At 33.4% G+C, this 20,820-nt stretch overlaps 1 non-coding gene across 1 annotated transcript; it reads left to right on the top strand.

The window, feature by feature from the left end:
• Positions 1–8,507: 8,507 nt before the first annotated feature.
• LOC120782073 lies at positions 8,508–8,716 on the top strand. The gene has a single exon (XR_005706217.1). It is a non-coding gene; the product is annotated as a small nucleolar RNA U3 (small nucleolar RNA).
• Positions 8,717–20,820: the final 12,104 nt, after the last annotated feature.

Raw genomic sequence — 20,820 nt, 5'->3', positions numbered from 1 at the left:
TAGCCCATGCATCAGCGATAACCTTTTGTGAATTATGTGCGTTATTATTTTATTCACCATACTTAGTAGTATTATTGCTTTCTAATTTTTACATTCCGATAAGTCCTTCTTTCAGCTCGTCTGGTATCTATTCTGACGACCAAATATCTTTGAATAGAGGAAACAGGATCCGCGCAGTCGTCTGAGGATCAGCCTTCAGGAGTTCTGGGTTGATCTTATCCGGCCCAGGAGTTTTGTTGTTCTTTGATGCTCTGATAACAGTCATTATCTCCGTCTCATTCGGGTATGAGGTGTGAATGTCAATTCTTGGTATGTGACGTTGGCAATCGCATGGCTAAATAGCCTCCGACGATGATATTCTGCTTATCTTTGGCCGTTGTCAATTTGCCAACGCAGCAATTTTTTCGCAGACTCCTGCGCTTTTTCTAGCTAGCTTTCGCAATCTATGAGCGTATGCGCATGAGACAAACAGTTGGTACACATTTTTTCCGTTCTCACGAAATTGTTTTTTCGTTAATATTTAATTTTTTAAATTTCTCGCAAGATTTCAGCTTGTGTCCTTCTTTAAACAGTTCGCATGACGTATGTTTGTTTTGTTAGGATATGAACGGTTGTGTTTTGAAAAAACGACGATTTAAGTTGTTGTTGTTACTAGCTTGGGGCCTAATGAAGCTTCGATTTAGGTCGTCTTGAACGTTTCTGGTTCTGACCGTTTTTGTATCTACCCTTGGGCATTTTCGTCGTGATGAGAGCGATTGTTCCCGCAAAAGTAACCATTTTTCTGGTAATGCAGATGTGTTTATATTTACCAGAATGGGGTACCAATTGTCTGTAGGAATATTCTGTCTCGATAGAACCGACAAGCAATTTGAAACAGTGGATTGAAATTTTATGAATTATTCACTTGTTTCTTTCTGAGTTTTTGGTAAATTTGGTAAATTAATTACTATTGTCACTTGTTTATCGACTAATATTCTTTCGTTCTCGTAACGTGCTTTTAGAGTTTCCCAAGCAAAAATTTTCGCCTTAAGAGCGAACTGCTTGACTATTACGCCTGCTTGACCTTTTGTTTTGTATCGGAGGTGATACAATTTTTACGCTTGTGATAATTTTGGATGGTTGGTGATGCACACATGCAAACATGTCCCGGAGTGACGGCCATTGTTCATAACCACCATGTAAAATTTCAGTGTCACATGCGGGCACCCTGAAGTGGATGCCTGAACTAGCTTCTTTTCTTTGAGTTTGTGGTGGCTCTACTCTCGGTTGTGGAGTAGGTGCTTTTGCTTTAATTAATTTCAATTCATCGGACACCATAGCCTTCGTTTCTTAGTACTGGTCTAAGCTGTTTTCATATTTGGCGTAAGCGGAGGATTTGAAATTTTCAGGTAGATCTGATTCGTCAGATCCTACTATTGCGTCATTAGTAGCTTGGAGACGTGTCCAGAAATTGCCTAGTTTTCTTTTTGATTTCTAATACCGATTCAGAATTGACAATCGAGTGCAATATCGAATTAGACTGTCACTCTCGGCAATAAACTTAGTATATGAAATATCTTTCAACCTTTTTGTTTTGTAGCACCTTGCTTTGAGCGTGTAGCTTCTGCAGGTGTACATGGGCTCTTTTCTTCAGAAATCATGTTTTGTACTTTTAGATACTGTATTGATTTAGATTCCTTAGAGTCTCCGCATTTAGATAATATGAGAAAAGTGAAAATATGGGAAAGAAATTAAAGCGAATTATACATTTCCTGAAAGCTCTTTAAATTACCTAACCGGTACAATTTATTTAACCCACCTAGGTTAAATACTGTAGCCGCTAGAGCGTTTTAAAAGGTTAAGAAAAAATGTAATTTTTCTCAAAATGTAAAATTTTTTGTGAACCCTATTGCTACGCCAAGCGTGAACAAGGCAGTCAATTTTATTTCAACCAAATCGAGAGGTAAGAAATTTCAAAAATGTATCTATATTGTACATATATGAGCGTAAATACAACACGTATTTCCATACAAATGTATGTAAACACCACTTGGCCTAGCCAAGCACCATTGGTCTCGACTAAGTGTATCAGACCGTTGGTCTCGACCAGGGTTAAGATAAATAAAATTGTATTTTTGTTATATACGCAATGTATGAAATAACGACCGCGTATTTCTTCCTTATTACCGGTTCTTCTTAAGTTGAACTATTAACTTTGTTTTTGCTCTCTTTATATTTTATTATTTATTGTTTCGTACTTCTTTGCATATACCTGTGTATATTAGCGATTGCGAAGAAAGGTTAACAACTTTTGCCTATGAGTGTACGATATGTGCGTGCTTATGTGCATACGTTATAAGTATGCTTACAATCCTGTTTGCTTGTATGTTAACAAGAACAAGGGGTATTGCTGAAAATGTGCTGATTTGTCTTTGAATATAATGGGTTGGCGCTGAAAGCGCGTAGTTCTAGTTTTATTCGTCGCATCGGGTCATGCTATAGCTTTTTGGAAAGCTAATTTCACGCGCTAACGCGTGTTTGATTGATTGTCGTTTTTTTTAAGTCGTTCGTGAGTTATAGCGTCGCAAACATGGAACAAAATAAAGAGAAAATACGGCATATTTTACAGTACTACTACGATAAAGGCAAAAATGCCTCTCAAGCTGCCAATAAAATTTGTGCAGTTTATGGACCCGATATACATAGTTTCCATTTCCACCGCACAACGATGGTTTCAACGTTTTCGTTCTGGTGTAGAGGTGGAGAAGATGCGCCACGCTCAGGAAGGCCTGTCGTCGAAAATAGTGGTAAAATCGCTGAATTGGTCGAAAGAGACCGGCATAGTAGCAGCCGTAGCATCGGTCAAGAGCTGGGCATGAGTCATCAGAAATTCATTTCAATTTCTATAAAAAAAAATTCTATAAAAGTACCACAAGACTTTTTTGACAACCAATTATATATGACAATTGAATACCAATACGTATGCACTTTTTCTACCAATTCTTAATTTTTTTCTGTTTTATTTTGACAATATATATATTTATGTTTTTTTTTGTTTTTAATTAATAAAATTTAAAATTTTTAATAATTAAACTTTCACGTTTACCGCTCCGCTTAGTTTTTCGAAATTTTGTAATTATTTTCGATAAGTTTTAAAATTTTAATTTAATTTTGTACCCTATGTATGTTATATATAACAACATAGGCAAATTGTATGCCGTATGCATGTGTGTATATTATTTTGCATTACGAATAACGCGGGAAGAGGAATTGGAAATTGCAGGTATGCACTTTTAGTACACATGCAAATTTTGTAGAATTTTGATGTTGTTGGTGATACATACATACATATGTATGTGTGTATGTTACATTAATTTGCTTTCCAACTTTGGTAATCTATATATATAAAAATAAGTGGCAATTTAATGGTACGCTATAGCTCAAGAACCACTGAACGAATCACCTCCAAATTTTTAGGGTACCTTCGGGCCTATGAGTAGATGGTTTCTGTGAAGTTTGCATTGCATTGGACAAGTGGTTTCAAAGATATATGGTCTGTTCTGAAATGCACCATGTTGCGCAAACTGCTTTTGCCCGACCAGCAGCACTGCAAAATGTAAGTATTAGAAAAAAGTCGCCGCTCAGCTAGCTAGCAAGAATGATGCATAACGAGGCATCTCGACAGGATAGAATATATAGAATACGAACTGTCAAATCTATAACTATTGCCATTGCCAAATCTGTATGTGGGCATTTGCTATCATGATATAATCATTTGCGCAAAGGCGTAGGGTAGGTAGGTTCGAGCTGATGTAGCCCATGCTTTGAGCTCTTGAAAAATTTATTTTACCATTTGCGAAATGCCGTCGGGTAGGTAGCTGATGTAGTGCACGTTTTGAGCTTTTGAGCTGTTGAACTCTTTAAATCTTTTATGTGGAAAATAAAAAAGGATAAAGATCCTTTTGTTTACAAATGTATTTCTGGGAAAAATAAAATAAAGATAAAGATCCTTTTGTTTGCAAATGTATTTCTGGGAAAAATAAAATAATAACAAAGGATAAAGATCCTAAGGGCAAACGCTTAAAGTGTGCGGTTTGAATTTGATAGAGCCGTGTTTTTCGCATGGCCAGTTCTACGTGGCATGCTCAAGAGTGGGAATGCCACATTGCTTATTCATCTTTACTACAGATGGAAAAACCAAAAATATTGTTTATCCTAATGTATTGGCTTAAGAAAGAAAAATATTAAATAAAACAGATTTTTCGAACTTTCACAACAAAAAAAATTATACTTCACCAACACAACAAAAATCGAATGAAATGACTTAAGAATTTTTTTTTTTTGAAATGAAACAAATATTTTGAAATTTCACATTAAAATAGAAATGCTAGAAGTTTCCATTATAGTGTTGCATGGGTGTAGCAACGCACACCGGGCCCCGCTAGTATATGTAATATAGATGTGTACATACGTGGTAAATATTGTGCATAAATGTATGGTTGTTTTTGTTCTTTTTCTTTTCTCTTTTAATTTTTGAAATTGCCCTAGCTGACTTTTTGCGTAATCCTACTTATACCGTTTTGAGTATAAGGGATATTGCCGAAAAATGTTGTCAAGACTATACTTGAAACATTTTTTTTATTAATTTTGTGTGTTTGGATACACAAGTGTAAGCATAACTAGGCTTTTTTCAGATATGTATATGCCAGTATAAAGTATAATATATAATTACATACATATATTTGGATGTACATATGCAGTGTACCAAACTGTTTTCGGTTTCCTGGAAATTAACCGTAAGTTCAAACAGGGGTCGAATCGTTACATCCGGGCACGGATCGGCAAACACACGAAAGAAAATTACGGGATACGTCAATCGTATGCGGTGATTGGCATTATGACATACATATGTACGTTAGCAAACGGATCGTAATGTATTTTCATTTCACAATAGTTTCTTAATTCCACATTGCTTTGGATCGTATTTTTAGGTGACAATAGATGTGGAATTATCAAAACTGTTGCGAAATTTTCAATGAACTAACAAAAGCTAATTAAATGTCAAAATGAATCCAACTTTATTATTTTTATTTGAGCTCTAGTGAAAGTGATGGGCATAAAAAATAGTGCGGAAATAGCTAAGACATCGTAGCTATAGCGTAGGTGTAACAAAAAATTATGAATCCTCATTAACAAAATTTTCTTTATAGAGGTATTGTTGAACAAAGCATTGGAATCTTAAAAAGACGGTGGAGAATTTTAGGATATGGCAAGAGAGGAAGGTATCACCCCACAAAAGTGGAAGATTTGCTAACGTTTTTGAGGCATTACGTAACATCTGCATAAAATTTCCAAAAAGTTACGACCCCCAAAATTGCGATTCTTATCACATACAAGAAATGGACACCGGGGTAGCGAACCGCTTCACCGTAATCGACCAAACGATAAGAGATCAAATAGAGTATTCTTTAACAAATTTAATTCAAAAACGTATATGTCCTTAACCTTGTAAATAATTTTATTTTTATTGTCAACTAAAATACAAAAATTTGTTCATATATATACATGTTTTTTTAATTTTTAATGAGATATTCCATTCATTGGTTTCTTGTTTTTTGTTCTTTATTACTAAAAATTATAAAACACTTAAAATTTAAAAAAATTTTGCTCACATTTCCATAAATTTGTCTATTACGATTGGTAGTTCGCGTTCGAATGACGATTCGAACGAACGGATACGTTTATATACTCGTTCACGTATGTCATCATGCCAGATTACGATAGAAGCGTTACGATCACGTATGTCATAATACGAAATACAGGATTTTACGTGACGAGTGATACGTTCACGGATGTAACGATTCGACCCCAGGTTGTATGTATGTATACAATGTATACATTTTAGAAAGATGAACTGTTACTTTCAACATTGTGTATGCCAATAATTACAAATTTTAAAAGAATAGATGGAGGCGATACACTCACTTTGTGACGCTTCAAGGGTCTTTGAGGGCTTTGTCTGAGGCTATGACTTGGGGGCCAATGTCACTGCGTTCAATTCCTTTATACTGGTGTTCTCTCCGCTTTACTGCTGATGTATTTGAGATTGGGGTATGTCACCGTGAGGGATTTTTCCTTTCCGTTTTGCTTATATGTTCCGTACTTATTTACATACAAAAGTATGTGTTTTTCCCAATATGTTGGTAGTCTTGTTTTTCTTTTTTTAATTATTCTATTTTTAAGCTTCGCGCCGTTTTTTGATGTGAAACATCTATAGGCGCGGGTAAACATGATTGTCGCCGTGGCGATCGCCACGCTGTATTACGTAGTAGTCTCTACGTAGTCTATATGTAGCACATATATAAATGTATGTATATTTTTACGCGGCTTGCAAAAATCTGTGTCGATATGTATGCAAACTCATCCATAAACATACATATTTACGCTAGTTTGCTGGAGAGGCTGTTACGGCGGCAAGGGAAGCAGTGGCAATTGGCGATCGTACGTTTGTGTTTTCGGCACAGCTCGGATTTTCTACCAACTACACAAGGTTGTGACGCTTTGTCGTCGCGTCAGTTTTTCGACACATTGACTCTTCGACATTGGTTGTATAGTATGTGACAACGGAGATTTCACATGAAGCTCAATAAGTGTACACATTTACATACAAATTTACAAATATTATACGTATGGTCTGTCATATTTGCTTACATGCACACATAATTATATTATATTCATATGTACGTAAATTTGCGCGACCGCTTGGTCTTTTAATGTGTCATTAAACATATGCCCAGCAAATAAATATGTAAACATTAGGGTGATTCAAAAAAAATTTTTTTTTTTTTTCAATTGGTACTCGCAAAAATAGGTTCCTAGACACCTCTAAGAAAGCCTCTCCAAATATGAGTTTTTAATTGTAACGGGAAGGTCCTCCGCCTAACGGTTTTCTATTTTTTCTTATTATCAGATAGAAAAATTTATATCTCGCTTCCAACTACTTGAAAAAATATCTTGTTAATTAGGTTTTGTAGGAAATTGAATGCTCTATAAAAAATGGTCTACTATGATATTTCGATTAAGTTAAGCGTTTACGAGATATTCACCGTCAAACATCAATGCATATTAAGGTGGATCAAAAAAAAAATTTTTTTTTTCGTTTGGTACTCGCAAAAATAGGTTCCTAGACACCTCTACGAAAGCCTCTCCAAAAATCTATTCATAATAATTTTTTTTCATTGAGTTATAAAATTAATAAGAAATAAAGAATTTTTCCAAAAATAGTCAAATTTCAACCGTTAATATCTTTTAAACGGTTGGGTTTACGAAAAATCATAAGAGATCATATTTTAGAGCATTCAATTTCCTACAAAACCTAATTAACAAGATATTTTTTCAAGTAGTTGGAAGCGAGATATAAATTTTTCTATCTGATAATAAGAAAAAATAGAAAACCGTTAGGCGCAGGACCTTCCCGTTACAATTAAAAACTCATATTTGGAGAGGCTTTCTTAGAGGTGTCTAGGAACCTATTTTTGCGAGTACCAATTGAAAAAAAAAAAAAAAATTTTTTGAATCACCCTAGTGAACATATAACTTATTGAAGTTAAACTTCTTATACGACTTCGGAAAAGGTTGCGATAATTGTTTAACGCTTCAGTGGAGAGGGAATAGCGTTGAACAATTAACGCGAGAGAGAAAGAGAGAATGAGAGCAAAGCAGAGAACTTGAAGCACTTGCCATGCTTATGCTATTTGAGCTATTGTTGTTTTTGTAGAGCAATGTTTCAATTTTTGGTTGGTGACATATTCACATGTGTACGCATATGTATGTTTGTTTCATTCTGTTTCATTTCTGCGAATTCTCAACTATTTTGTGTAACTTTTGGTTGAAATACTCTGCGTTGGCTGTTGAAAAGTTAAGACTATACTTCACAGCAGAGATAAAGAGATCCCCAACTCTCCTGTCACTGGAAATGTGAGAACCGCTTACCTACCGAACTTTGACAGTTGACTGGATTGGGTAGGTTTTGACGTTTTGCAATTGGAATGACTGGAACGGCCAGATTGAAATTATACCAAAAATATATGTAAACGGAGGAATTTGTTGCCGCCGTTCAAGATCGCTAATAAAAATTTAAAACAATGAAAATCAAACAAAATTCGAAATTTAAATATGTATATTTCATGAAACGTTTTGCAATGCGATGCATAGAATAATTAATTTTCAATTACAAATGATTAAAAACATTTATTAAAGGAGAACTAACAGACTTAATTCACCTTATTGAGTAGTGAAATATCAAAAGTCAGTTGTTTTAATATATCATAAAATCATAAAAAAAGATTTAAGTAGTTTCGTCATATATTAAAAGTCCTGTATATAATAATTTGCAATCGTAATAAATGTTGGGTGTTTTAATTTAAATGCCCAAAAATTCTTATTTTGTTCGATGTGGCCACAATGGAAATTTTATAAAAAACGCTTATTTTGAGGCGCTCTTACACTGGAATAAGTTGGGCATCCCATTATCCCTGCTTAACAGGATCATTTCTGTAGTCAGTCTTCATTTACTTTCTTTGCAAATCGAAAGTATTAGCACCCGCGATGAGGAATCGTTTTATCTGACAGCGTGAGGTTTATGGACTTCATTTCTAATTTTGTCTTGTGGCATATTAGAAATGATGTTTCTTCGATGATCGCTCGGTTACAACGGATAAAACGACTTCTGACTGGTGATTTCAATGAGTAAATTCCAAGGTTTTATACAAATAATCATAATTCAATTGTAAATATTATAGATATCAATCCGTCAGGACCCAGAAATGATAATTGATTTGGACTTTGCTTTATAAAATGTGCATAATAAATTTATAAAATGTGATTTTAAGAAAGTGTTGGTCACTCCACTATATTTTTATCCTTTCCCTCTCACTAGTTTTCTTTCATACTACACTTCACGCACCAGTTTTTATTAAACCTACATTAATTAAATATTTAGGTAATAATGCATGCATAATTGAGCATTCTCGGTATTAAATGAGAAATATAATCCTAATTTCAATGTAAAGAAATGTACGCCTACAGATTCGTTTAATTTCTATGCGCATGCGCAACCGACTCGGCATATAATTTATATATGATCGGTAGATATTTGGTATCAAAGCATGTACTTAGTATATACATAAGTATGTATGCACATAAAGGTTGTCAAAAAAGTCTTGCGGTATTTTCGCTAGTTGGCGCTGAAAGCGCGTAGTTCTAGTTTTATTCGTCGCATCGGGTCATGCTATACCTTTTTGGAAAGCTAATTTCACGCGCTAACAAGTGTTTGATTGATTGTCGTTTCTTTTAAGTCGTTCGTAAACATGGAGCAAAATAAAGAGAAAATACGGCATATTTTACAGTACTACTACGATAAAGGCAAAAATGCATCTCAAGCCGCCAATAAAATTTGTGCAGTTTATGGACCCGATACAGTTTCCATTTCCACCGCACAACGATGGTTTCAACGTTTCGTTCTGGTGTAGAGGTGGTCGAAGATGCGCCAGGCTCCGGAAGGCCTGTCGTCGAAAATAGCGATAAAATCGCTGAATTGGTCGAAAGAGACCGGCATAGTAGCAGCCGTAGCATCGGTCAAGAGCTGGGCATGAGTCATCAAAAATTCATTTCAATTTCAATAAAAAAAAAATGCAATAAAAATACCGCAAGACTTTTTTGACAACCCATTATATTAAAATTTACCTACATACATATGTATGTATTTCATGATGATTCTATAAAATCATTAAAAATGTACAATAGAGTAAATTTTGTATTATTACCCAAATAATTAATATAAGTTGAAGGTTATTAGTTTTAAATTTATACATTTGCATTAAAAGTTTTGATATCATCTTCAAAGATCTAGCGGTCGCACATGTGCTCATATATAATTATGTGTGCATGTAAACAAATATGACAGACCATACGCATAATGTTTGTAAATTTGTCAACATGCAACATATTTATGTATGAAAATATGTACACTCAATGGTTGAAGTGCTGAACACATAGAGCGAGTTAATACTTTAACCTTTAACCACAACCTTATCTTTCAGTAAACATTAAAGAAAAATCATCAAAACAACTTTATCTTAGAATAATAGAAGCGCACTATCAGTACAACAAACAATAACAACCCAAATAGTTATTTACTAGTAAACAACTAGCATCTCAATAGTATGAGCAGCGATAAGCATAGCCTATATAAGCAACTGGAACAATAGCCTCGAGGTCACTTTATCATTATCGACTGCCGAGTAACAAGTTCTGAATACCACTTGTAAAGGTACAGTTTAAGTTTAATATATTCAATACTTAAGTACATGTGTATACTGTGAATTATTAAATGAATAAAGGATCAGTCAGTACCAATTTCATTGGCTGACTTAAAATTATATTTATTTTATTCATAACGAGTAAATAAATTAACTGGCGCCCAACGTGGGGCAGCAACAAAAAAGGATCATCAATAATATCCTTAGTCAGTCGGCCTGAAAGGGAAGAACCTAGTCCCTGGAAACAAAAAAAGGATTCATTTAAACCATCCAAGAAGTTTACCAGTGCATCATCCCACACAACGTCAATCAAAAGGGATTCACATAAAAGTCCTAATACGACAACAAATTGAAAGTAAAGGATCAATATACCATCCTTAGCAAACAACACGCTTTCATAGAAAGAATACCATATCAAGCAGCGCTCCAAGAATACAACTGGAGACCGATTTTTAGTAAAATAAATCAACAAATAAACCAGCAAGATGACAGAACAAGCAAATTTAATTGCATTAACCCACGTAGTCGCCGATCTGCAACGACAGTTATCCGAACTACAATTAGGAAGAAGTGCAACCATTCCACAACGAACAGAACAAATATGTTCTTACACCAGACCAGAAGAAGTGGATCTGAATATGTTTAAAACACTAACACAATTTAATGGTGATTACAACGAATACAGGAATTGGAGGAAAGTAGCAACCACATTAATGCAAGACATACGACAATTCGAAGGACATAATATATATGCCCAAGCATTAATAATGATCAGAGGAAAAATTACTGGCAAAGCAGCACAGATCCTGATCAACCACAACGATAAGAAAAACTTCCAAGACATCATCGATAGGCTGAACGATTCCTATGCCGACAAACGACCAATATACGTTCTGGAGGAAGATATAATGAAAATACAACAAAAAGAACTACCACTGCATGTATATTATGACTTCAATCTGAACCAAGCATTGAATGTAGTGCTATCCAAGATTGAGATGACACACAAGAAAGAACGAATAATCCAAGTATTGACACAAGAAATCCAAGCTAAAGCAATCAGAACATTCGTCACTGGACTGAGAAGTGTAGCTATCAAGAATGCCCTCTATGCACGAGCCTGCACAACATTAGCAGATGCCTACAGTATCGCCCGTACAATACAACATGATTCACGCCATCAGAACCTCGAGTACATTCCACGATACAACCACCATCAGAATCATAATTTCAGCAATAATCATCAGAATAATTATTCTTATCAACAACAACCCCCAATTGAACCAATGGATATCGATTCATCTACCATATTCCGTAGACCAACGAGACAAGGTTACAACAAGAATCAGCAACAACCACCACGAAATCCGCTGCCTCGACAGAATTATCAAAATCCATTTAAGAAGGTAGCAGGTGCATTGGGATACAAACGAGTACGAGATAATACAAGTCACGCTAATATACAATCGAAGAATCAACGGATCAGCCAAATTACACACGATCAACAATCAAATACAGAATTCGAACAGGAAGAATATTTTTTTATTCTAAGGCATGGGTTACCAACGCTTGTAAGGACCACAGAAGAAGGTAACTCAGTGTATATTTTAATTGATAATGGTGCAGAAGAAAATTATGTTAATCCAAAATTCCCTCACGCAAAAAGGATAGAAGTAGAAGGTAAAAAACAGCCGCTACTTTACGGTAAATCATTAATTAAATATAAAAAGAAAGTGAATATAATAGGATTCAGTATGGAATTTTTAGAACTCGATACCTTACAAGATTTCGATTTCTTGATAGGAATTAAAGGTTTAAAGCAAATCAAAGCAATGATAGATACCGAAAGAAATGTATTAATTGAGAAAAAGAATAAATTAACAAAAAGAATAAATCGTATGATAGGAGAAGAAATAAATAAAAAAGAAATGAGTAGAGTAAAACATTACCGTACGTAACTACAGTAGAGGCAGAAATCAGAACAGAAACAAATAATCCTATTTGGGTCAGAAAGTATCCATACCCCCAAGCGAATAGAGCATTTGTAGAAACTGAAATAAAGGAATTATTAGATAATGAAATAATACAGCCAAGCAAAAGCCCGTACAATTCACCCATATGAACAGTTTCGAAAAAAGGGAATGACGAGCAAGGCAACCCTAAAAGACGCATGGTTATTGACTTCCAGAAGTTAAATGCGCAAACAATCGCTGATAGATATCCCATTCCGGACATCACCATGATGCTCAAAAACTTAGGAGACGCACAGTACTTCACGACGTTAGATTTGAAATCAGGATTTCATCAAATTAAAATAAAAAAAGAAGACAGGGAAAAAACAGGATTTTCAATAAATAATGCCAAATATGAATTTCTACGACTACCATTTGGACTGAAAAACGCACCGTATATATATTCAGCTAACCCTGAACAACATATGAAAGATATCACCAATATATTACACACTTTACACGCAGCCAATATGAAAATCTCGGATGAAAAGTCAAAATTTTTTCAAAGACAGACAGAATTTTTAGGACATATAATTAAAAACGGTAGAATTACAGTAGATCCAGGAAAAATAGAAGCTATAGATAGGTACAAAACCCCTACAAATTTGAAAGACTTAAGATCTTTCTTGGGAATGACCTCATATTATAGAAAATTTAAAAAAGGATTTGCATCCATAACGAAACCATTAACACTCTACCTACGATTAGAGAATGGTAATATTTCAAAGAATAAAAGTAGCTCAGTACATGTAAAATTAGATGACGAAGCATTTAAAGCAGTTGAAACACTAAAAAATAAACTAAAAGAACAAATAGAATTATTCCAACCAGATTTTGGAAAAGGATTTGATTTGACTACAGACGCAAGCAATCATGCGATTGGAGCTGTATTGTCACAAGGCAAGAAACCTATAGCATTCATTTCACGTACACTAACGCGAACTGAACAGAATTACTCAACAAACGAAAAAGAAATGTTAGCAATCGTTTGGGCACTGAAGAAACTTAGGAATTATCTGTATGGTCTCACTAGTAATACTACTATTTACACCGATCATCAATCCCTAATTTTTTCAATATCAGAGGACAACCCAAATTCAAAACTAAAACGATGGAAAAATTTTATAGAAGAATACGGAGCAAAAATTACATATATTAAAGGAGATTTAAATGTAGTAGCCGACGCACTCAGCCGTCAAGTAAACGTAACAACGAATGACTCAATACACTCGCAGGAATCATCCTCGTCAATCAGAATTAAAGATGTCAGCGCTCCACTGAACCAATTTAAAACACAAATTGTGATAAAAAAATGTGAACAAAATGCATTAGAAAGAGCAACAATTTTTGCAAACCACGAGAGATTTTATGTTAATTACATCACATCACAAGACTTGATAGATACACTAACGAAAATTATCAAACCCAATATCACGACCGCATTTCACACTACACTAGAAACCTGGTATGAAATTCATGATATTATAAACTCTTCATTTAATATAGAGAAAAAGGTTTTTTGCCAAAATCTATTAAAGGACATTACGAGTGAAGAGGATAGAGAAAATATAATTAAACATACGCATGAAAGAGCACATAGAAACGCAAAAAATAATACATTAGAGATACTAGAAACTTGCTATTGGCCAAATATAAAAAATTATGTAATCCGACTAACTAGAAATTGTAGCATTTGTAAAGAGAACAAATACGAACGCCACCCGACAAAACAAGTTTATGCAAAAACACCCATACCTGAAGGTATAGGCACACAATTACAAATAAACATATTTGAAATCGATAAAACAATGTATCTCTCATGTATAGATAGATTCTCAAAATACGCATATATGAGAAAATTAAACGACAAAAGAGAATTCTACAAAATATTAGAGGAAGTACTCATACAAATATTCCCATTTTGTAATAAACTAATGACTGATAAAGAGACTATATTTAATAGCATAGCAGCAAAAGCTCTATTCCAACGGCTATATATTGAACATTCAATGACCGCAGCAAACCATTCAACATCGAACGCTCAAGTTGAACGGCTGCATTCAACCATTCTGGAAATTACTAGAATGCGCATTAAACAAAATGAATCAACTGCGACTGAAGAACTATTCAACGCAATCAAGGAATACAATAGGACAATACATTCCGTCACAAAAAGGAAACCTATCGAATTATTTTTTGAAAGGAGCAAGACTGAAGGAATAAAAGAACTGATCGAAAATAAGCAGGAGTATATGCTATCATACCACAATAAAAAACGAACACAAAAGGAATATAAAACAGGACAAACAGTTTATGTGAAACAAAACCGACGAAATAAAACAAATCCACGCTATTTGAAGAAAACCGTACAAGAGAATTGTGAGGACACAATTTTAACAACGGAGGGGAAGATCGTAAACAAGGACAACCTCAGAAACAATGATGATGATGAAATAACCGACTTACAAGATCGCAAGTACGTGTTAACCGAGACTGACCCATCATTTTTGTATCAAGAACATGAGTACCTATTCCATATGACGAACTTAAGCAAAATACTTAAACCATACTACAAAATCGCCGAACATAAAGGAGAGATGCCTAGTGAAGACGCAACAGAAACAGCATTGTTCAACAGAATAGAAATCCTCAGAAAACAACTACTGAATAATGGACGAGGCCAGACGCTCAAGATCTCTTGATTTCTTAGGATCGATTTTGAAATTTATCACAGGAATCCCAGACCACGTCGACCTGATTGAAATTAAAACAATACTCAACGACATAATTGAAAATAATAACAAACAAAGACAAATTAATTCCAACTTTGAAATAATGATGAAAACATTTAATATTAAGACAATTAAACAAAAAGTTGTATTGCAGGAATTATACAAGGAGTTATTTGACTTAACTATGACAATTAATTTCGCGAACAACAAAAATTTTTATTCAGCAGCAATAAATACGGACGAGATTGAAAGGATATTAGGAAAGGGACAAACTAGTATACCGGTTATTGACATACTCGAATATGCAGACACGCATGTAGGTAGATTAGACGACACTTTCATTGTAATTTATAAATATCCAGTCATTGAAAAGAAATGCACAACATACAAAGTTACTCCATTATCCTATCATCAAGGCATTTTGGATATGAATAAAATCGTAAGTAAATGTGGAGATAAAATAATATTAGCATCTAAATGTAAAAGTAATTTAAGTAAATATATTTGTAAACAAGAACCTAATGACAATTGTACAATACCAATGATCAAAGGTTACAAGCCCATTGTAATGTTATCCAAGAAAATAACAGCACCTATTATAGATTTAGGACATGGTAATGTCGTATTACAAGGAAAACATATTTTAAACGGAAAATCAATTGAAGGATCGAATTTAATACAATTTAATGAAACAATTATTATTGACTCAGAAGTATTCCACAACCAGGAACAAGAAATTAAAGATTATATTATAGCTAATGCCGAAGACGAAAGGAATTCACATTCTTGAAATATTGAAATCAGAAAACGAATATCAATTTGACAACATTAAAAAAATTAAACAAATTTTAATACCATTTGAAAGAACACCCAATCAAGAATATGTTCATAACTATAGGAGTACTTGTAGTCCTAGGATTAAGTATATTTGTAATATTCAAACTATATATAATTTATCAAACAACTGTATATCTAAGAAACTACAACGCTACCATAGAACGTGTAGGAATGACTCATCTACTCAAGACTCAAGTATAGATCAGGAGATCTATTCTTCACAAGAGAGGGGAGAGTTAATGCACTTTGGCTTTGCTTGAACCACAGCCTTATCTTTCAGTAAACATTAAGAAAAATCATCAAAACAACTTTATCTTAGAACAATGAGAAGCGCACTATCAGTACAACAAACAATAACAACCCAAATAGTTATTTACTATTAAACAACTAGCATCTCAATAGTATGAGCAGCGATAAGCATAGCCTATATAAGCAACTTTGGAACAATAGCCTCGAGGTCACTTTATCATTATCGACTGCCGAGTAACAAGTTCTGTATACCACTTGTAAAGGTACAGTTTAAGTTTTAATATATTCAATACTTAAGTACATGTGTATACTGTGAATTATTAAACGAATAAAGGATCAGTCAGTACCAATCTCATTGGCTGACTTAAAATTATATTTATTTTATTCATAACGAGTAAATAAATTAACTAGCGCGACAGACTGCAAGCGACATCTGTCAAATATTAAAATACACACGTTTTTATGGACACAATTATGTAGTTGTGCGGCGACAATGCGTCACATTGGTAGAAAGTCTGAGCTGTGCCGAAAAAATAAGCGAGCGATTGTCACCGCTTCCCTTGCCGCTCTATCAGCTTTACCAACAAACTTGTGTAAATATGTATGTACATATATGTATGAGCGTGTATACATATCAACGCAGATTGTTGCCAGCCACGGAAAAATATTTTAGAATTGAAAAATATTATAAATCGACAAGAGTTATGTTGCCGCGAAAAGATGCTTGTAGGAAAATGCATGCTCGTTTATGAATGAAAATGTTGTTGTTGTGTGTTTTACTGCAAATTTGGGCATCGACTATTTGGCTGCCATATTGAAGTGCTGAACACATAGAGCGCGACATACTGCAAACTACATCTGTCAAATATTAAAATACACACGTTTTTATGGACACAGTTATGTAGTTGTGCAGCTGCCTCAATAACTGTGTCCCTAAGAACTTGTGTATTTTAATATTTGACAGATTTTGTTTGCAGTCTGTCGCGCAAAAACAACAATACTTCGCTTATTACTACATTTAACATGGATCTATCAGTCCAACATGCTACAGAGATTCATGTCTCTCAAACACCCATTGGTGATATGTGTGTTTCACATGTTAAATTAGAAGATGGAAGTGAATTGATTATGATTGTTGTGTACATTTCATCTAATAAAAAAATAAATGATATTATTTCATTTTGACATGAGCGGTTATTTCCATACAGTCGCATTTCAATAATTTTTGAAACAGATAAAGACAAACTACCATTGATTTTGGCTGGGGATTTCAATGTTAATTTTGCAAAAAATGAATCAATGCTTTTAATATCGTTCCTCCGAGAAGAATTTCAGTTGGAAATAAACAAAAATCCGACAGAATGTGCTACAAGATATGGAACAACAATAGATGCTGTATTTATTAGATATGTTGATAATGTGATGTCTAATACTTTTGTAACATACTTCAGTTATCATCGACCAATTGTCACAGTAATATCGTCAGAGGCAACTTCGAATGTAACTGTTACGGAAGTCGCTGATGAAAATAATTGAGTTGACGTGATTTTAAACAAATATTTGGATACAATTTTTTATATAAAGAAAATAAATGTTTATTGAATAATCTATCTGTCATCATTTTCTGGAAAAAATTCATAATATTATATTCTATCATTGTGTACCATATTTAGTTCCTGTCATAATCTGTACTTTTTAACCTATTACTTGTATAAAATAATTTCGATGTTTCACATCTGCCAGCTGTCAACTGACAGCTCACCCTTTTTATTTTATTGAATGATTTGTCACTACACTTTTCGTGTTTTTGTAGCATAGTATATTTCTTATTAGTTTACACTTTTATATATGTATATATCTATTTTCATAAATTTTTTATTACATATCATCTATGAAAATTCCATAAAGCCTTACTTAAAAGGCCGAATATCATGAAAAGTATCAATGATAGCTCTCGGATCTTTTTTGTAGCAAAAAAAAATTTCCTACAACGATTACGAGATAAATAAAAAAAATGGGATTTTAGGGGAAAAATTAGGTTTAGAGCCCCGAACTACCTCGGCGGTGTGAGTTTCAACTTTCGCAATGGGCACTTTTGTAGAGTGTTCAATTCGAGGAATAGCTGTGTTAAGTCAAAGCGATGCCATAAAATGCATCTGAGCTATAGAAATTTAAAGATAAAAAATCACAATCTTTATGTATTTTCCATGGAAAATTTTTACATGCCTTGGTCCAGTCCTTAATGTGAATATTAAGGGCTAAAATTTTCAGGGAATTTTTTTGGGTATTTCCAAGGAAATTTCATTAGGGAATTGAATAAAATGAATAGTTCAAAAAAAAAAAACACCCTAATACATATGTAAGTGTGTGTTTTTTTGTATTAACAAAGTTTCGTTTTTTCCGTTTTTAAATTTGTTTATTTTTCTCAGCTCCAAAATTGTTTTTGTTATTTTGGTTACTGGTCACTGCCAAATAATTTATTTATTATTTAATTTTTTGTTAATCACGATGCTTGATTTTACTTATTTTTTTTTTGTTTTGTATTTCTCCGTGTCTTTCTTTGCGACTCGAAGGACCAATGTTTGAGTAGGTGCCCAATTCACTTCACCTTTGTGACACTTACCACTTTCACTTCTTTCACCTTTTTTTTTAATAAAAAGTCCGGTGTTATGTTATAAAGGTAGTTCAAATTTAATTCTAATCAAATTATAGTTTCGGTTTTATATATACGACTCAAATTAAATTGTATTAAATATTCTGATAACTACGGCAGGCGGTGATGAAAAAAACGAGGATCGCAACACAGCGACCAGGGATAATGGGATGCCCAACTTATTCCAGTGTGAGAGCGTCTCAAAATAAGCGTTTTTTATAACATTTTCCATTGGGGCCAGATCGAACAAAATAAGAATTTTTGGGCATTTAAATTGAAATGCCCAATTGCACTTTCCACACCACCCAGGAGGTATGCAAAATGGCGCGTTACCGAAGTTAGTTTTGGGTGCTCGGTTCCCCTTTAGGTCTATATCACCCATTAATAAATTTATTTACATAAATCAACAAAACGATAACAATTCATTAGTGTATAACGAAAAAAAACAAAACGACAAAATTATACATATAACGATTAAAACAAAACAATAACAATTCATATAAAAAAAATATAAAAAAAATATCACACTGATATAATTATTTACATATATACAAATGCCTACATTTGGGAAACGGCCAAATTCTAAAATCAAAATTCTGAAGTCAAAATTCCGGAATCAACATTCTGGGTCGACAAAATTCTGGAAATCGGAATTCCGCAATTCCTTTGCTTTTTTGGCTGCATTTCTAAATTCTGGTTTTTCATAATTCCGGAATTTACGTTTTCCAGAATTAATTCTGGAAATTTTTTCCCCAAAATTTGAGCCAAATCGTGTATCTTATATAAATTTGCTTATACATACATAATAATATAACATAAACAAAACATAACCTCCAAAATGATTCCAAAATTCAAACATGTTTATCGGAAAGACAAAAAACAACATTATTAACAAATAAAGACCAAATATATTCATTTCTTTTTTTTCGTATAACATGTTCACAGCCATTGAATTGTGTGACAATACGCACGGTACATTTGTTTTTAATTCGTTCAGAACAAGTCCAGATAAATGTTTTCTTATTTTTTCGTTCCAAATACATAGAAGAAGTAGCCGTCGACGTTTAACATGTCTTTTCCTTTATTAGACTTCACCACAGTTATATTTTCCATCATTTCACAAAAATATTTAGCACGTTTTTATTAATGAAATTGCAGTAACACATTGCTTAGTCAGTACATATATGTATGTATATGTAGGTACATAGTAAACTAAATCATTATGGTAGTACAAAAAAGTAAATGAAGAACAACAAACAAAGCAATAACAATAACAAATACAATCATGGTAGTACAAAAAAGTAAATGAACAACAACAAACAAAGGAATAACAATAACAAATACAATCATGCAATTGTAAAAAACTACTTACTAGGCAATAAAACATATGATTACAGAATGGCAAAATTCTGTAATTAATGATTAAGTGCGCACTTTTTTTGTTATCAACACGCATTTTTAATCACTAATTACAGAATTTTGCCATTCAGAATTTTGCAATTCAGAATTTTGCAATTCAGAATTTTGCAATTTAGAATTTCGTTATCCAGAACTTTAAATTCCAGAATATTGACTTCCATAACTTTGATTCCCGGTGTTCTGACTTCCGGAATTATGAATGCAGAATTTCCAAAAAAGCAGAATTTTGACCCCAACCCCCTACATTTACATCCCAAATTCTAATTTTCCTTAAAAAAAATTGCTTTCTTATTTTAGAGCCTCTTTATCCTAACTGTTTACAAAATTTTTACTTTTTTATTTTCTATCGTAAGTTTAAGTTCGCTTATTGTAACCACTAAAAAATAAAAAAAATTGCTGTTTTCGGCATTTTATCTGTAAAATAAATAAAAAAGTATTAAATAAATGCAAGTTTATTTAATAAAAGTTAAAATAGACTCACATCTTTCAACTTACGTGCTGTTTCGCCTTCGTTATTCTTCGAACTAATGGCCGTTACAAATGGATAAAAAAAATTAAAAATGTCTCCATTCGAATAATAATTTGGCGGGATTTTAATCTGGTCGTCCCTCTTTTCCAAT

This window comes from Bactrocera tryoni, unplaced genomic scaffold, assembly GCF_016617805.1.
Source record: "Bactrocera tryoni isolate S06 unplaced genomic scaffold, CSIRO_BtryS06_freeze2 scaffold_925, whole genome shotgun sequence".
Classification (NCBI taxonomy): domain Eukaryota; kingdom Metazoa; phylum Arthropoda; class Insecta; order Diptera; family Tephritidae; genus Bactrocera; species Bactrocera tryoni.
Note: the sequence above shows the minus strand (reverse complement) of the source record. Positions and strands in the feature narration are given on the sequence as shown.